The sequence below is a fragment of the Chrysochloris asiatica genome, unplaced genomic scaffold (genome assembly GCF_000296735.1).
Source record: "Chrysochloris asiatica unplaced genomic scaffold, ChrAsi1.0 scaffold00028, whole genome shotgun sequence".
NCBI lineage: Eukaryota > Metazoa > Chordata > Mammalia > Afrosoricida > Chrysochloridae > Chrysochloris > Chrysochloris asiatica.
Window position 1 is genome coordinate 10,546,440 of NW_006408546.1, and position 18,280 is coordinate 10,564,719.

An 18,280-nucleotide genomic window follows, 5' to 3' on the forward strand; every position below is an offset into this window, starting at 1 on the left:
TATATATATATATATACACACACACACACACACACACACACACACACACTAATTTCAAGATTGGTGATTCGAACCTAGCCAGAGGTGCATCTGAAGACAGGGCTGATGACCTGCTTCTGAATGGTCACTGTCTGGAAAACACTGTAGAGCGCGTCCACTCTGCACACATGGAAGCGACTCGATGGCACCTAACATCAACAGTGAATACTAATTAGAACATCATGTCTGTTCTGATATTTAAGCTATTGAAAATAAAGACCTTTCTGATTATGCTGACTTTACTTTTTTAAAGTTTTTTTGTTGTTTGTGTGTATGAAAACTACACAATCAATGGATTGTGTAAATCAATGGATAAACAAATGTACAAGAAAAAAAATATATTACTTCAAAGTTCACCATCCAGAAGAAATTATTAACACTTGGTGAACATCATCAGAGATATCTCTCCAATAGAATAATATCTCATTAGATAAATTGAAGTGATTTATAAAAATAGAATCTTACTATGTATAGTTTTTTTTTTTTAATTAAAAGCAATTTGCTTAGTTTAATTTGAATTTAATAGATAAAAATTAAAATAAAACTGCAAGAATTGTTAAGGTTTAGAAGTAATTTTTACTAAAAGTTATTTGTTTCAGAAGAAATTTTCTTCAGGGCTTGGAACTGATTTCAACTGGTTCACTCAAAGCCAACACCGTGAAAGTGGAACAGTCCCAAATTTGTGAAATGTGGGTGTACCAGAAAAGTAACCAGAATGGAAGAAATTATGGGTTAAAGCCCTGGAATGTCAGAATCAGAGGCGGCACTGTGAGCCCTTTCAGGAGACTGATGTGGGGCACTGGAATTGCCAGAACTGTGAAGAGGGACCTACATTAAAAGTAACTTTATCAGCTGCCATCTTTGAGCCAGAGTCGTCATTGCCAACTCTGCAAATCAAGAGATTTGATTGCTGTGTGGTGGGTGCCCTGTCCTGGTTTTCTAGAAGGTAGATGAAGTTTCCAGCAGGGTGCTGACCCATAATTTTTCCTGTTGTATTTATTGTTCCAGTACACTCACATTTTACAAATTTGGGCCCATTTCAGTTTAAGGTGTGTTTCTGTTTTTACTGAAAAATTATATTTATTCACATATAAATTTTTCTACAATATCTATTTGCTTCCTTGATATCAAAGTTCCATCCATCTTCCCTTCCTCCTCCCACTCTAAATTATTTTACCTTATTATTTTTGCATTGGCAAGATTTGTAGCATTTCCATTCTGTTCAGTGCCTGTCATCGTTAACTGCTTTGCCTTATATCTGCCTGTCCTGCCAATATGATTTCTTTCGCTCTTCAGCAATGATTCTCACAGTTTTAAGTACATAGGAACTGTGTGAGTAGTGTGTTAGAATGCTGATTCTAGTGCAGTGGGTCTTGAGGCAGGAGCAGAGGTGGGAGGCAGGGAGAATCTGAGATTCTGAAATTCATTCTCAGGTCTGTCTCTACATCCCTTTAACTCACCCTGCCCGCTCCTGATAAAATCTTGTTGACGTTATATTCTCTGAATTCGGGTATTCTTGAGAATGCTTGGATCCTCTGGCCTTTCTATTTGTATATTGTTTGAGGAGGTGTTGGGTAATCTGCCTAAGTCACCTAAGGGGAGAACTACTCTGTGAGTATCAGGAAATCTGAGGAGGCCAGTGAGCCTTTTTCTCACATCCTGGGACCTAGGCATGTGCACCTGACCTCAACTCAGCTACCTGGGGGCTCCTAGGATTCATGGAGACTTGGGACATTTGCCACAGCACCGAGTTCCATGCATCTTACTGGTGAGTGGGGGCAGAGGTGACATCCACCATGTCTAGCCAGTGCTAGACTTTCTTTGTAGTGGTACCCAGACTGTGGTCCAGCCTTCCTTGTCCCTGCCCAGCCTCTTCAATGACTCAGAATTGCTCCATAGCGTTCCAACAGACAGCCCTCTTTCATTTTCTTCTTTCATCTAATCACAGTCTATTTCTTTTGCTTGCAGCCAAGAAGCCTAGCTAATACAAGTGTAGTGCTAAGTTGTGAGTTAGCCAGGGACTTTTTAGGGAAAGGCTCCTTCGAAGACCATGTATACTGAGTGGACTGCGAATGCTCCATGCATAATTCACAAAGTGGCTACTAAGAATTGTCTGATGGCTGGCATTGCACTTAAGCCTATCTATTTCCATAAAGTCAATTCCAGCTCATATAGGACCCTATATAGGGTCCACTATAGGACCCTATAGTGCCGTGGAGTCGGTTCTAACTCATAGCGACCCTCTATAGGGTTTTGAAGGCTGTCAATCTTTACAGGAGCACAAAGTCTCATTTTTCTCCCATAGGACAGCTGGTAGTATCAGACTGCTGGACCTTGAGATTAGCAGTGCAATTCATAACCACTACACTACCAGAGCTCCTTATAGAACAGAGTGGACTTACCCTATATGGTTTCCAAGGCTATGAATCTTTGTGGAAGCAAACTGCCACAGCTTTCTCTAACAGAGAAGATGGATTTGAACCACCTATCTTTTAAGTCAAGCATTTAACCACTGTGCCACTAGGGCCCTAGGAAAATATGTGCCCTCATGGAGCTTAGGGACTGGGAGAAGACACATGCCCTGGCTTGGAGATCACAGTTATAAATAGATGCCACCTTGCAGGCTGCCTACTTGGCTGGACATGTGCCTTTCACATGGAAGGTGTCCTGGAGGCATTGGTGGAGTGTCACATAGAGCGAGGTCTTGGCATTCTATGGTGACATATCACTTAAGGGCCCAGCTTTCATGTAGGTTTCAACCATCCACTTTTTTTATGTGTTATATAGCTATTTCTTCTAGTTTTTGCCTTCTGTTTTTGTTTTCCTATCTTATTTCATGACCTCAAGAGGGGGAGAATTACTATTGCTAGCCAACAACAAATTTTACCCCCATTTCTCAGGGCAAAGTGGCATTGGGTTGCTAGGTTGAGGAGGGGGTTGTGGGAAACTCCCATAGAGAATCCTGGTTCTCCTGAGTCCAGACCCTGCCCTGACTCCTTATGTGCACAGCATCCTAGTAACCACCGTCTTATATTTTTGTGTATAGAGTCTGGTAGCATCTCTTCTGATGTTTCCTCGAGAAAGACTGCCGTATCCTTCTTCTCATTTCCATGCTACTCTAGATGCTGCTCAGTGCCCACTTCTCCACCCCTAAGGCCTGGAGCCTCAGATGGGCTGCTCCCTGCTGACCCAGTGGCCCTCAACATGTCCCTGAGGGCAGGCAGGGTCTTCTAGGAATGAAAAGCTGGTGGTGCATCTTTAAACCTCTGATCTTGGGGCTCTTGTTCATCTGTTCACGAGAACTACCTGGTGAGCTTTTAAACAAAGACTAATGTCCAGTTTGGCCTCCCCTGCCATTCTGACTGAATTGGCTTGTGTAGGTATGTGGGAAAGGGCAAATGGGGAGGAGCATGGGCTTTGGTAGTTTTAAAATCTTTTCAAGTGATTTCCATGAGCAGCCAGGGTTGAGAAACATTATGAAGCCTTTTAGCCCCGGGATAATCCTCCAAAGGGTTAGCAGGAAATGGTCAGGAGGAGAAAGAATTAAGTTTAGAAGCTGTTCCTATGGGAAAAAGTGGTGGGTTTGGCAGGTGGAGTTAGGTGTGGCAGAGAACCTAGTAGTGGAGGCTGGACTCTTTCAAGCTCTGCCCAAATGTGACCAGAGTATTGTTAAGTGGCTACAAGAAGAGACACATAACTGCTTCTTGTTTGTGTGCAATAGATCGGCTCTTTTGCCATAGCCCTGGAGAATGGAAGGGGAAAAGACCCTTTAGTCTCACTCATGGCCACCCCTTCTCTGGGGAGGAACCTCAGCAACTTAAATTTGTTACTGATATCCTTTCTCCAAGCCCTGGTGTAATGCAGTGAGACAAAGCACTGGACCACAAGGTCAGCCGTTCAAACTCATCAGCCGCTCCTTGGAAACCCTATACAGGGTTTCTGTGAGTCAAAACTGGCTCGACGGCACTTAGCAACGACCACATCCTCTCTACGCTGAAGGCACTATGTCTCAGACTGTCAGGAATGAGAGAGACCCAGAAGTGTCTCTTAATCCATTCCCATCTGTGCCAGTTCCCGGGATTACAGCAGGGACAGACCAAAGAGGCCCCTGCTCACAGAGCTCTCATTCAGAGGGGCAGCTCCACAATCAGACAGATCTGGGAAGAGATCGCTTACGGCAAGGACATAAAACAGTGCCTAGGCTGGTTGGACTTTAGGTGGGTAATCAAGAGAGGATGCCTGAGCCAAGGCCAGAAAAACGAGGAGCCTGCTATGAATAGGTGAGTGTGAAGAGCATCCCAGGAAAAGGATCCAACAAGTGCAAAGGCCTTGAGGTGGGAAGATCTTGGTAAGGTTGGGGTTGAGACAGAAGAAGCCCAGGTTGCTGTATTAGTGCAATGTGGTGGAAAAAATGGTCAGGGTCGTGGAGAGATGGAGCAGTTGGGGACTTTAGACACAGACAGAAAGACGGGCTGTGTGCTGATGACCAGGGAGCAGGCTTGTAGTGTATACCCTTTGGTTGGTTGATGATGCATGGAGGGAATTGTAACCAAGACAATGAAATGATATATGATAGGATGAATGTAAAACTAATGTTCTCCCATGTAAACTGTCACATAATTCACAATAAAGCATTAAAAAAAAAAAAAAAAAGTGGTCAGGTTAAGGTCCAGGTTGTAGGAAGGGGTCAGATGAGATGTTGTGAGATTTGTAAATTGTTCTCATCTCTCCTTTTTGATAAAGAGAGATGACTCCCCCACCTGTTCTGCACCATTACACCTCATCATAAGTGGGATGAATTTGGAGATTAAGGACCTTCATTCTGGAGTGACTGGGATCATATCTGTCATGAATGATGTCATGAATGATGTCATGGCTTGAGAATGTACTTGAGAAAGGAGGTCTTGGTCCTCTTGGAGTCCTTTTAGCCAACAGTCCCTATTTTCCTTCGTAGCATTGACATGCAATCCTCATGCATGGAATAATGAATATATGTGGCTTTCACCCAAGGACCTGGGTCAGTGGGCTTGGTGGTGTCAGACTCTCAGAAAGCAACCTTTGCAAAGAATCAAACTAAGAAGATTAGGCTGAAGTTTCTCATTCTCTGAGTGTGAAGGGAGGCAGTAGAGTTGGAAGGATTGAGAATGATTGAAGTGAACTACTCCCAACTGCTCTGAAAGGTTTCATATCAGAATGTCCTAGAGAGAGTGTGAGGAAAATGTGGAGCAAAACTCCAAATCATAGAAAAGATCAGGCTTATTGGTTGAATAGAGATTGGTGGGACCCACAAGACTACAGTCCTTAGTCACCCTGAAAATCTGGAATTGAGCTTAACCCCATGGCTCAATTTTCAGCCAAACAATCAACAAGGAAGAGCAGCATTAGTGAGGTATGCACATCTTAGAAGAACCTACCATTTGAGATCAAAAGGGCAACATTTACCCATAGACAAAGTTCAGAAGGATTAGGAAAGAAAGAGGAATGGAAACAGAAAAAACAGGGAGAAAGTGGGTTAAGAGCTGTTTCATTGTGGGGATTTCAGTCAACGAGGTAAAAAGAAATGCGTATTAAGTATTCAATGAAAAACTGGTCTGCTCTGTAAACCTTCACCCATTTCACAATAAAACGTAAAAAAAAAAAAAAAAAAAGGTAACCACAACCACCATTCTGGCCAGTAGTATACTGGGATTGGCTAGAGTGGATCAGAATGGAAGGGGAGGAGATTAGGAAGAGAGGCTGAGGCTGAGAAGAGCCGGCTGCCTCCCCCACAGACTCTTAGCACATCAGCTAGTAGTGGAACCCAGGGCATGGTGAGCTGTGCATATTGCCCTCATTGCCTTACTCAGGCTCATACTCCCAACCTGCCCAGGGCTCTCCGTCCTCCTATCTGCCCAAGACAATAACTTTCTTTTCTCTTCTCTCAATATCAAAATACAAATTCCATTTGATTAGCATTACCTCTATCTTATGTTTGATGCCTTTACCTTAAGAAACTTGTTACATAGAGTCTCTCAGGACTCTGGCCTGACATGTTTTTATTCCAGAGATTTTCCAGAGAGTCTGCTTACTGGTCTAGGCTTTTGTTAGTCAGCCTCCTCCTTCCCCTCTTTTCCAAACATTGGAGGAAGGCTGGGAGCTTGTGCGGGAGGAGGAGGCAGAATTGACAGACTTTTTCCTCAGGCAGGCTGGGAAATATTGTTTAAATTTAGGCCTTACCTTCCTAGAATCAAATGTTATTTTCATGTGAATAAGTATTTGTTATTGAATTAAATATAAGTACAGGGCATGCCTCCTAATTTATAGTTCGGTTCGCTGAGCTGAGGCAGCCTGCATCATCCAGATGCCTGCCTTCGTGGGCTGGCCTTGCTTCTCCCACCCTCTGTGCTAATCTGTCTTGGTTGTCTTGCCCAACTTTGTCAAATGCAACGTGAAGGAAAAGGAAATTGAAAGAAAACAAAAGAGAGATCTTCCAAGAGGGGAAATCAGATTTATCCTGAGGTAATTAAATGTGTAGGAAACTAAGAACAAAAGATTGCAAATAATGTATGTGAGAAAGAGAATAAATCATTATTTCTCAGGCAGTCAGAGCCCTCAGTTGAGTCTTAAATTCAGGAGCTTTGGGGATAGAACAGGCAGAGGAAGCCAAGCCTGGACTTTTGTGTTGTTAAGTGCCGTCGAGTCGAGTCGGTTTCGACCCATAGCGACCCTGTACAGGGTTTCCAAGGGTGTAAATCTTTACGGGAGTAGAAAGCCTCATCTTTCTCCCGCGGATCAGCTGGTAGTTTCGAACCGCTGACCTTAAGGTTCGCAGCCCGGTTCGTAACCACTACGCTACCAGAGCTCCCTTTTGTGTGGTGGTGGTTAAATGGCTTTGGTATCCTAGGCACATGCTACCCCTCGTTCTCCACAGCTCATTGGCTGAACAGTCTGGAGATGGGATGTGATGAGAGCTTCCAAGGAGTACAGGAGAGGTAGGAAAAGCAATGAGGAAAGAGGTAATGTGTAGTATTTGATATAAAGGAGGGAGACACCTTTTTCAGATGGTTTGTATGAACCTGTGAGTGGTGCTTAGACTTCCGGGTAATCCTAACCATTGCTCCTGTCCTCTCGATGCTTGGCCTAATTTAGACCTATGGAAGCACAGATACTTCGAGATGGAGTGCTGATGGGTGGCCAGCAACATGTTTGTGTCAATATGGCCTTCATTTGCTCTATCTCTGGGCTCCCCAAGTCCATCTAATACTCTCCCCATTGGAGGGACTTTGCTGATGCTGTGACTTTATTCTGTAAAGACCTTCCTCATTTACCCTGCCCTCCCCTTCAAGAATCAACTCAGATACTACTTTCCTTCCCTTCTTGGCCTACTACTATAATCCCATCCTTTTCTTTGTAAAAGTTTTATTGAGATATAATTCACATGTCCTACAGTGCACTGATTTAAAGTGTTTAAATCAATGACTTTTAGTATATTCACAGATATGTGCAACCATAAACTGCAGTCGATTTTGAATATTTTTATCTCTTCAGCAAAAAACTCATACCTTTTGGTTGTCAGCCCTCTATTCCTCTTTCACTTTCCCACCAGTCCCTAAGTAACGACTGCTCTATTTTGTACTCTAAAGATTTTTCTATTCTGGATTTCCATATGAATTGAATCATATAGTATCTTACCTTTTTGACTTCTTTTACTTCTTCTCAAGGTTTGTCCATGCTCTAACCTCTCTTGGTACATCATTCCTCTTAATTGCTGAATAATGGTCTTTGTTCCACACTTCCACAAATGACCTATTTATCTCTTCCAGTAAACCTTGTTGTTAGGTGCCATCAAGTTGGTATTGACTCATAGGGACCTTCTGCACAACAGAATAAAATGTTGCCCAGTCCTGCACCAACCTCACAATCACTGTTGCGCTTTAGCCCATTGCTGATTAAACTGTGCCAATCCATCTGTTTTGGGGTCTCCCTTTTTTTTGCTGAACCTCCACTTTACCAAGAAGATGTCCTTCAGCAGGGACTGATCCCTCCTGCTAGGGTTTCCAAAGCATGAGAGATGAAGTCAGGCCATCCTGACTTCTAAGGAGCATTCTGGCTGTACTTCTTCTAACACAGATTTGTTTGTTCTTTTAGTAGTCATGGTACTTCCAATATTTTCCTCCAACACCATCACTCAAATGTAGCAATTCTTCTTTGGTCTTCCTTATTCATTGTCTTGGTGTAGTGCTGTGGGTTAGTGCGCTGGACTGCAAAGTCGCTTTAAACTGCAAGGTTGGCAGTTCAGGCTTACTAACTGCTCCTTGAAAACCTTATACATGGTTGCTATGGTCAGAACTGACACGATGGCACTTAACAACAGAACAACAACTGTTATATGCATATGAGGTTATTGAAAATACCATAACTTGGGTCAGGTGCACCTTAGTCCTCAAACTGACATCTTGCTCTTGAACACTTTCAAGAGGTCCTGTGTAGCATATTTGCCTAATGAAATATATTATTTGATTTCTTAACTGCTGCTTCCGTGAGTGTTGATGGTTGATCTTAACAAAATGAAGTCTTTGGCAACCTCAAACTCTTCTCCTTTTATCTGATGCTATTTATTGGTCCAGTGGTGAAGACTTTTGTTTTCATTACACTGAGGTGCAACCCATACTGAAGGTTGTGGTCTTTGATCTTCATTAATAAGTATTTTAAGTCCTCTTCATTTTTAGCAAGCAAGTTTGTATCATCTGCATATTGCAGGTTGTTAATGAGTCTTCCTCCATTCCTCTTGTCATGTTCTTCTTCATATAGTCCATCTTCTTGAATTATGTGCTCAGCATACAGATTGAATAAGAATGGTGAAAGAATACAACCCTGGCACACACTTTTCTCAATTTTAAGCCATTTAGTTTTTGGGAATAATCATTCTCCGCAGCAATGTCTATAGGTTGTCATAGTCCACACAATCAAAAGTATTTGTATAGTCAATAAAGCACAAGTAAACATCTTTCTGGTGTTTTCTGCATTCAGCCAAGATCCATCTACATTAGTAATAATATCCCTCACTCCACATCCTTATCTGATTGTGCCTTGAACTTCTGGAGGGTGTCTACAGTTGCAGCCATTTTTTACTTATCTTTAGCAAAATTTTACTTGCATATGATACCAGTGATTTTGTCTGATGATTTTAGCATTCCACTGGGTCACCTTTCTTTGGAATGGACACAAATACTGATCTCTTCTAGTCATTGGCCAGGAAGCTGTCTTCAAATTTCTTGACATAAATGATGGAATGCCTCCACTGCTGCCTCACTTTGTTGAAAGATTTCAGTTTGCATTCCATCAATTCCTGGAGGCTTTTTCTTTGCCAATGCCTTCAGTGCATCCTGGACTTCTTCCTTCAGTATCATTGACTCTTGATCATACGTTGTTGTTGTGGTGGTGGTGGTCAGGTGCCGTCGAGTCAATTCCGACCCATAGCAACCCTGTATAGGGTTTCCAAGGAGCAGTTGGTGTGCTTGAACCGCCGACCTTGCAGTTCAAACAGCTTTGCAGTCTGGCTCATTAACCCACAGCACCAAACCAGGATGCCCTTAATCATATACTACCTTGATCATATACTACCTTGATCATATACTACCTCTTAAAATGGTTGAACATCGACCATTTATTTTTGTTACAGTGACTCTGTGCGTTCCTTTCATCTTTGATACTTTCAGCATCATTCAGTACTTTGTCCATAGAATTCCTTAAGTATTATAAGTCAAGGCTTGATTTTTTTTCTTCAATTCTTTCAGCTTGAGAAGTGTTAAGCATGTTTTTCTCTTATGGTTTTCAAAGTCCCATCTGTAACTATTTCAGCATAATATTTGACTTTGTCTTCTCAAGCTACCCTTTGAAATTTTTTATTCAACTCTTTTACCTCCTCATTTCTTTCATTTGCTTTAGTATCTCTACATTGGAGAATAAGTTTCAGAGTCTTTTCTGACATCCATTTTGGTCATTTCCTTCTTTCTTGTCTTCTTCATATCCTTTTGCCTCTCTTCCTGTATGATGTTCTTGATGTCATCCCACACACTTCTGATCTTCAGTTATTAGTGTCTAATGCATCAAATCTGTTCTTCAGATAGTCTCTAAATTAAGGTGGGATATATTCAAGGTCACATTTTGGCTCTCGTAGACTTGTTTTAATTTTCTTCAGCATCAGCCTGAGCTTGAATATGAGCAGCTGATGGTCTGTTCCACAGTCTGTTCCACCAGCATTGTTTTGGCTGATGATATGGAGCTATATAGATATACTGCCTCTTCACACAGATATAGTCAATTTGACCTCTGTGTATTCCACCTGGTGAGGTCCATGTGTATTTGTCATATTTTATGTTGTTTACAAAAGGTATTTGCAATGAAGAAGTCATTGGTCTTGCAAAATTCTATAATACAATCTCCAGCATCATATCTAGCACCAAGGTCATATTTTCCAACCACTGATCCTTCATCTTTGTTTCAGATCTTTTCATTCCAGTCACAAGTAATTATCTGTATATCTTGATTACATGCTTGATCTATTTTAGACTTAAGAAGTTGGTAGAATTCTTTTATTTTATCATCACTGGCTTTAGTGGTTGGTGTATAAATTTGAATTATATTTGTATTAACTGGTCTTCCTTGTAGATTTAAGGATATTATTCTGTCACAGACAGTGTTGCACTTTGAGATAGATCTTGAAATATTCTTTATGATGGTGAATGCCTGCCTCACCATTCCTCTTCATTTTATCATGCCTAGCATAGTAACATAGAACACAGACTAGGAAGGAGGAGAGATGAGCTACTTCCGATTATTTGCTCACTGAACGCCTTATGAATAGCAGAGAAACACTGTCAGATATAGTGCCTGAAAATGAACCCTTCAGGTTGGAAGGCACTCAGAATGTGACTGGGGAAGCACTGCCTCCTTAAAGTAAGGTTGACCGTGATGATGCAAATGGAGTAAAACCCATGTGAGTAAAGCTTCATTTGCTGATGGGGCACAACTCAAAATGAAGAGAAACAGCTGTAAACATCCATTAATGATCAGAACATGGACTGTACAAACTATGAATCTAGGAAAATTGAAAATTGTCAAAAATGGAATGCATAAACATCAATATTTTAGTCATTAGTGAGCTGAAATGGACTGGTATTGACCATTCTGAATCTGACAATCACAGGGTTTACTATATCAGAAATGAAAATTAAAGAGGAATGGTGTTGCATTCAATGTCAAAAAGATCATGTCCAGATTAGTCATGAGGTACAACACTGTCTGTGATAGGATAATATCCATGCACCTACAGGAAGGGCCAGGTAATATTACTATTATTCAAATTTATGCACCAACCACTAAAGCCAGTGAGGATGAAATAGAGTTCTACCAACGTCTTCAATCTGAAATTGATCAAACATGCAATCAAGATGTATTGGTCATTACTGGTGATTGGAATGGAAAGTTGGGAGCAAAGAGGAAGGATCAGTAGTTGGAAAACATGGCCTTGGTGATAGAAATGATGCTGGAGAACACATGATAGAATTCTGCAAAATCAATGATTTGTTCATTTCAAATACCAGCATAAGAGATGATTATACACATGGACATCACCAGATGTAATACATAGAAATCAAATTGACTACATCTGTGGAAAGAGACAATGGAAAAGCTCCATATCATCAGTGAAAACAAGGCCAGGGCAGACTGTGGAACAGACCATCAGTTGCTCATATGCCAATTCAGACTGAAGCTGAAGAAAATGAAAACAAGTCCACGGGAGCCAAAATATGACATTGCATATATCCCACCTGAATTTAGAGATCATCTGAAGAACAGATTAGATACATTAAACACTAAAGACCAAAGACCAGAAGAGTTGTGAGATGACATCAAGAACATTATACAGGAAGAAAGCAAAAAGTCATTAATAAGACAAGAAAGAAGGAAAAGATAAAAATGGATAACAGAAGAGACACTGAAATTTACTCTCCAGCATAGAGATGCTAAAGCAAATGGAAGAAATGAGTTACAAGAGCTGAACAGAAAATTTCAAAGATCAGCTTGAGAAGACAAAGTCATATATTACAACAAAATGTGCAAAGATCTGGAGTCAGAAAACAAAAAGGGAAGAATGTGCTCAGCAATTCTGAAGCTGGGGTAACTGAAGAAAAAATTCAAGCCTCAACTTTGGTTGTGAAGTATTCTCTGGGCAAATTACTAAATGATGCAGAAAGCATCAAAAGAAGATGGAAGGAATACACAGAGTCACTGTACCAAAAGGAAATGGTTGATGTTCAACTATTTCAAGAGGTAGGATATGATGAAGAACTAATGATACTGAAGGAAGAAGTCCAAGGTTCATTGAAGGAATTGACAAAGAACAAGGCACCAGGAATTGATGGGATACAAATTGAAATCTTTCAAGAAAGTGATGTGGCACAGGAGACACTCATTCATCTATGCCAAGAAATTTGGAAGACAACTGTCTGGTCAACTGATTGGAAGAGATCCATATTTGTGCCCATTCCAAAGAGAGGTGACCCAATAGAATGAATGCAAAGATAATTGGGCAATATCTTTGATATTCCGTGTGAGTAAAGTTTTACTAAAGGTAATATAGAAATGGCTGCAAGCATACATTGACAGAGAACTTCCAGAAATTCAAGCCAGATTCAGAAGAGGACGTGGAATGGGGGATATCATTGCTGATGTCCAATGGATCTTGGTTGAAGTCAAAGAATACCAGAAAGATGTTTACCTTTGCTTTATTGACTATGCAAAGGCTTTCGATTGTGTGGATCATGACAAGCTATGGACAACCTTGCAAAGTATGAGTATTCTGGAACACTTAATTGTGCTCATGAGGAATCTGTACATGGACCAAGAGGCAGTTGTTTGAATAGAAAATGGGAATACTGAATGGTTGAAAATTAAGAAAGGTGTGTGACAAGGTTGTAGTCTTTCACCATACTTACTCAACCTGTATGCTGAGCAAATAATCTGAGAAACTGGGTTCTATGAAGAAAAACATGGCATCAGGATTGGAGGAAGACTCATTAACAACCTGTGATATGCAAATGATACAACCTTGCTTGCTGAAAGTGAAGAGGACTTAAAATACTTACTGATGAAGATCAAAGACCATAGCCTTAGTTATGGATTGCATCTCAATGTAAAGAAAACAAAAATCCTCACCACTGGACCAGTAAACAACATTCTTAAGCAACAAAGAAAAAATTGATGTTGTCAAGGACTTCATTCTTCTTGGATACATTATCAACACTCATGGGCACAGCAATCAAGAAATCAAACGACGTATTGCATTACGGAAATCTGTATAGGCCTTTTTCAAGTGCTGAAGAGGAAAGATGTCAGCTAGAGGACTAAGGTGCGCTTAACCCAAGCCATAGTGTTTTCAATAACCTCATATGCGTGTGAAAGCTGGACAGTTAATAAGGAAGACGGTAAAAGAATTGATGCATTTGAGTTATGGTGTTGGAGGAGAATATTGAAAGTACAATGGACTGTCAAAAGAACCAACAGATCTGTGTTGGAAGAAGTGTAGCCAGAGTGCTCCTTGGAGATCAGGATGGCCAAAATCGTCTTTTATACTTTGGACATATTGTCAGAAGGGACCAGTCGCTGGAGAAGGAGATCATGTTTGGTAAGGTGGAGGGTCAGAGAAAAAGAGGAAGACCCCCAGCGAGATGGATTGTCAAAGTGGCAGCATCCATGGGCTCAAGCGTGGGAACAATTGTGGGGTTGGCCCAGGACTGGGCTGTGTTTCCTTCTGTTGTGCATAGGTAGGGTTGTTATGAGTTGGTACCGACTCAGACTCAGTGACACTTAACAACAACAGCATTGTAAACCATGTGATTGACAGATTTAAAATGGCCAAGGCCTGTCCATTTGAGTTCATTAATGTCTGGGATATTTATGTTTATGTATCCCATATATATATATATACTTTTTTAAAATTTATTTTTGACAATTTCCAGTTTTCCTAGCGTACCCACCACTCATCTGTCAGTTTGTTGTACTATGGTGCCTCACTTATTACAGTGATTTTTGGAATTTATGCCACCAGTACATTAAGTGCCAGCAGGTCACACACGTTGATAAGGTTTCAGCTGTGCTTGGAGACTAACACAGACTCACAAGAAGGAGAGACAGACCAATTTCCAATATTTAGTCATTGGAAATCTTATGAATAGCAATGGAACACTGTCAGCACCAGAATATTGAATATTGAAACACAATCAAAAGCCCCAGAATATTGTCAGAATAGTGCCAGAAGATGAGCGCCGCAGGTTGGAAGGCACACAAAATATGACTTGGTATATATAAAAGCTGCTGCCTCCTCAAAGTAGAGTTGACCATCATGACGTGAATGGAGTAAAAGCTTTCGGAACTTTCATTTCTGGATGGGGCATAACTCAAAATTTAGAGAAGCATCTGTAAACATCCACTAATAATGGGAACATGGAATGTACCTAACTGTAGCAACAATACTTCCTGCATTCCATGTTCTGATGATTAATGGACGTTTACGGCTGTGTCTCCATTGGTGATGAATGTAATTAGTATGTTCTTGAATCCTCTGTTCACATCAGTGACCAAGATCCACCCTTTGTCATGGTTATTCCTGCGTCATCTTTTCCTCTGACTGACCAGTCCTTCTTCTTGGGAACTCAGAACATAGTACAGTTGTTGTTGTTGTTGTTGTTGTTAAGTGCCGTTGAGTCGATTCCGACCCATAGCGACCCTGTACAGAGTTTCCAAGGCTGTAAATCTTGATGGGAGTAGAAAGCCTCATCTTTCTCCCTCTCCTACATATTAGGTGCCGTCTAAATTAGGCTTTACTTCCTTTAAAGGACATTGTACTAACATTTAGTGATCACTGTGTGCCAAGGATTGTGAGAATGCTTTGCGTGATAATCTCATTTATTCCTCAATACTGGACAGGTATGAATCTTTTCAGGTGGTAGAAACTGACATGCAGAAATTATAAGCTGAGGCTGTCTGTAGAGAGGTCAGAGGCAGAGGGGGATAAGGGGAAAGGGACAGTGTTGAGTAAGTTGTCCTGAGAACACTGTATGTTCATAGTGACCTTGCTTCCCCTAACGATAACTTAAACATCTTAAGTCACCACGTTCTGTGTGCAGTGCTGCAAAATATTTATAGTGCTCACACCCTTACCCCCAAGTCTTTGGCTGCAGCGGAGAAGGTGCTGTCCCAAAGCAGCAGGACTAAGGACTAAGCAGGATTTTTCTCTACCTTGTTAAAGACCCCAAATTCTACCATGAGGAATTTTTCTGCCCCTCTGGATGCTGAAAGTTGTTAAATCTTTAAGGTATTCCTTTTTAGAATACATACTACTTTGGACCAAAGAGCTCCATCTTATCAAAGTTGTCTGCTTTATGATTTTGGAGGGACTCAGCCCCATAGAAATAACGAGTCCCAGGTGAGATGGAGAATGGGTAGGGGCTGTTGTCTGACTGGTGAAGCAAGGTGATCTGTCTTCAGAAGCATGGGTGAGGCTTAGAAACAGGCGTCTCTATCCCAGTACTCTTGAGGAAGTGGGCGATACAAAGCAGATAAAATCTAGTCAGCTATGATGCATGGTGACCCCAGGTGTGTTGGAGTAGAACATTGCTTCATAAGGTTTTCAGTGGCTGATTTTTTTAAAGTAAATTTCCAGACCTGTATTTGGAAGTGCCTCTCAGTGAATTTGGACCTGCCGTTTTTCAGTTAGTAACTGAGTGTGTCAACTGTTTGTATCACCCAAGGACTCATAAAGTGCTTGGAAACAACCATCGTGTTCCCCAGAAGATGAATTGATAAAGAAAATGTGGTATACACATATAATAGAATATTACATGGCTGTAAAGAGAAATCGGATCCTGGAGTGCATAGTAGGATAAGCACTGAACTGCTAAATGCAAGGTCAGGAGTTGAAACCTACTAGCTGCTTCTCAGCAACTCTACATAGGGTTGCTATGATCTGGAACCAACTTGACAGCACTTAACAACAACAACATTGTAGAAAAGAGGGGCTCTGATAGTGCAATGGTTAAAGAACTTGGTTACTCAATGAAAGGTTCGTGGCTCTAGTGCACTGGCTGCTCCAGTGGAGAAAGATGTAACAGTCAGTTTCTTCCGTACTAATTAATTACACCCTTAGAAACTCAACACGCTGCTCTAAGGGATTGCTATCAGTCAAAACCTCTTGACAGCAATGGGTTGGGTTTGGTATTATAGAAATATGGAAGATATGGGAAATATAAAGAGAAAATGTAAATCATGCAGAGTTCCACCATTTAAAGATCATTTCTGTCCATCCTTTGGTGTATTTCATTTTAATATTGTGCCTGTGTATTGAACTGTAAGCAACTTTTATATCACTCTTCCATTGAACATTACATTTTGGTCATTTTCTCTGTCATTAAATTTATCTGAAATCATCATTTTTAATGATGGCATAACATTCAATTATGTGGCTGATTCCTAATTTATTTCACCATTTCTTCCTTTTCTAATTTGTGGATATATCCTACATATCCACAAACAATGACACTGTAAGTGGATAAATCCTGAGACATTTTTGTCCTTATTTCTGTAGGATTGTTGTTGTTGTTAAGTGCCATTGAGTTGGTTCCTACCCATAGCAGCCCTATACCCTATACAGGGTTTCTGAGGAGCGACTGGTGAGCTTGAACTGCCAACCTTGCTGTTCAAATGGCTTTGCAGTCTGGTGCATTAATCTACAGCGCCACACCAGGACTCCAGATTCTTAGAAATGGAATCAAAGTGTGTGTGTATTTGGCAATGAGTCTGGATGTGTGTCTTAGTTATATGTGTTGCTGTTACAACTGGGCGTTTTTAACAGACAGATAAATATTTTTGTTTCTCCCTGAGAGCTTCGGAGGCTAGAAGTCTGAATTCAGGAAACCAGTTCTTGACTTCCCAGCCATGGAGATCCTGAGATTGTTTTGTTGTTATTGTTAGGTGCCATTGAGTCAGTTCCAACTCATAGGGACCCTATGCACACTGCCCAGTCCTGCATCAACCTTATAATCATAGCTAAGCTTGAGCTCATCACTGCTGCCACTGTGCCAATCCATCTCATTGGGGGTCTTCTTTTTCTCTTATTCTCCACTTTGCCAAGCATGATGTCCGTTTCCAGGGACTGGTCCCTTCTGATAATATGTCTGAAGATTTGAGAGGTGAAGTCCTACCATCCAGGCTTCTAAGGAGCATTCTGGCTGGACTTTCTCCAATACACATTTGTTTATTCTTCTAGCAGTTCATCGTACTTTTAATATTCTTCTTCAGCACCGTAATTCAAATGCCTCAATTCCTCTTCAGTCTTCCTTATTACTTGTCCAAATTTCACATGCATATGAAACTGTTGAAAAATACCGTGGCTTGGGGCAGGCATACCTTAATCCTCAAACTGATGTCTTTGCACTTGAACATTTTAAAGAGGTCTTGTGTAGCATATTTGCCCAAAAAAGTATGTCATTTGATTTCTTGACTGCTGTTTTCATGAGTGCTGATAATGGAATCAAGCAAAATGAAATCTTCGATAACTTCAATCTTTTCTCTTTTTGTCATAATGTTATTTATTGGTCCATTGGTGAGAAATTTTTGCTCACTTTGCACTGAGGTGCAACCCATACTGAAGGCTGTGGTTTTTAATCTTCATCAGTAAGTATTTTAAGCCCTCTTTGCTTTCAGCAAGCACAATTGTATTGTCTTCATATGACAGGTTGTTAATGAGTCTTTCTCCAATCCTAATACCATGTTCTTTGTATAATCCAGCTTCTCATTATTTCCTCAGTTACAGATTGAAGTATGGAGGAGGAATACAATCATGGTACACACCTTTCATGATTTTAAAGCATTCAGTATCCCTTTGTTCTACTGAGAAACTGCCGTTGGTCTATGTACAGTTAGTCATGAGCACAATTAAGTGTTCCAGAATACTCATTGTCTGAAATGTTGTCAATAGTTTGTCATGATCCACACAATTGAAAGCCTTTGCATAGTCAGTAAAGCACTGGTAGACATCTTTTTTGCTTTCAGCCAAGATCCATCTTACATCAGTAATGATATTCCCCATTCCATATCTTCATTTTTTTTTGTTTTTAATGTTTTATTGTGAATTATATGATAGTTTACATGTTTACATGAGAGAACTTTAGTTTTACATTCATTCCATCATATATCATTT

General features: G+C 40.7%; 1 protein-coding gene across 1 annotated transcript in view; it reads left to right on the forward strand.

Moving 5' to 3' along the window:
- Positions 1 to 18,280, forward strand: part of EPHB1 (EPH receptor B1) — a 743,041-nt gene that overhangs the window by 350,882 nt on the left and 373,879 nt on the right. The gene's annotated exons all lie outside the window — the stretch shown is intronic.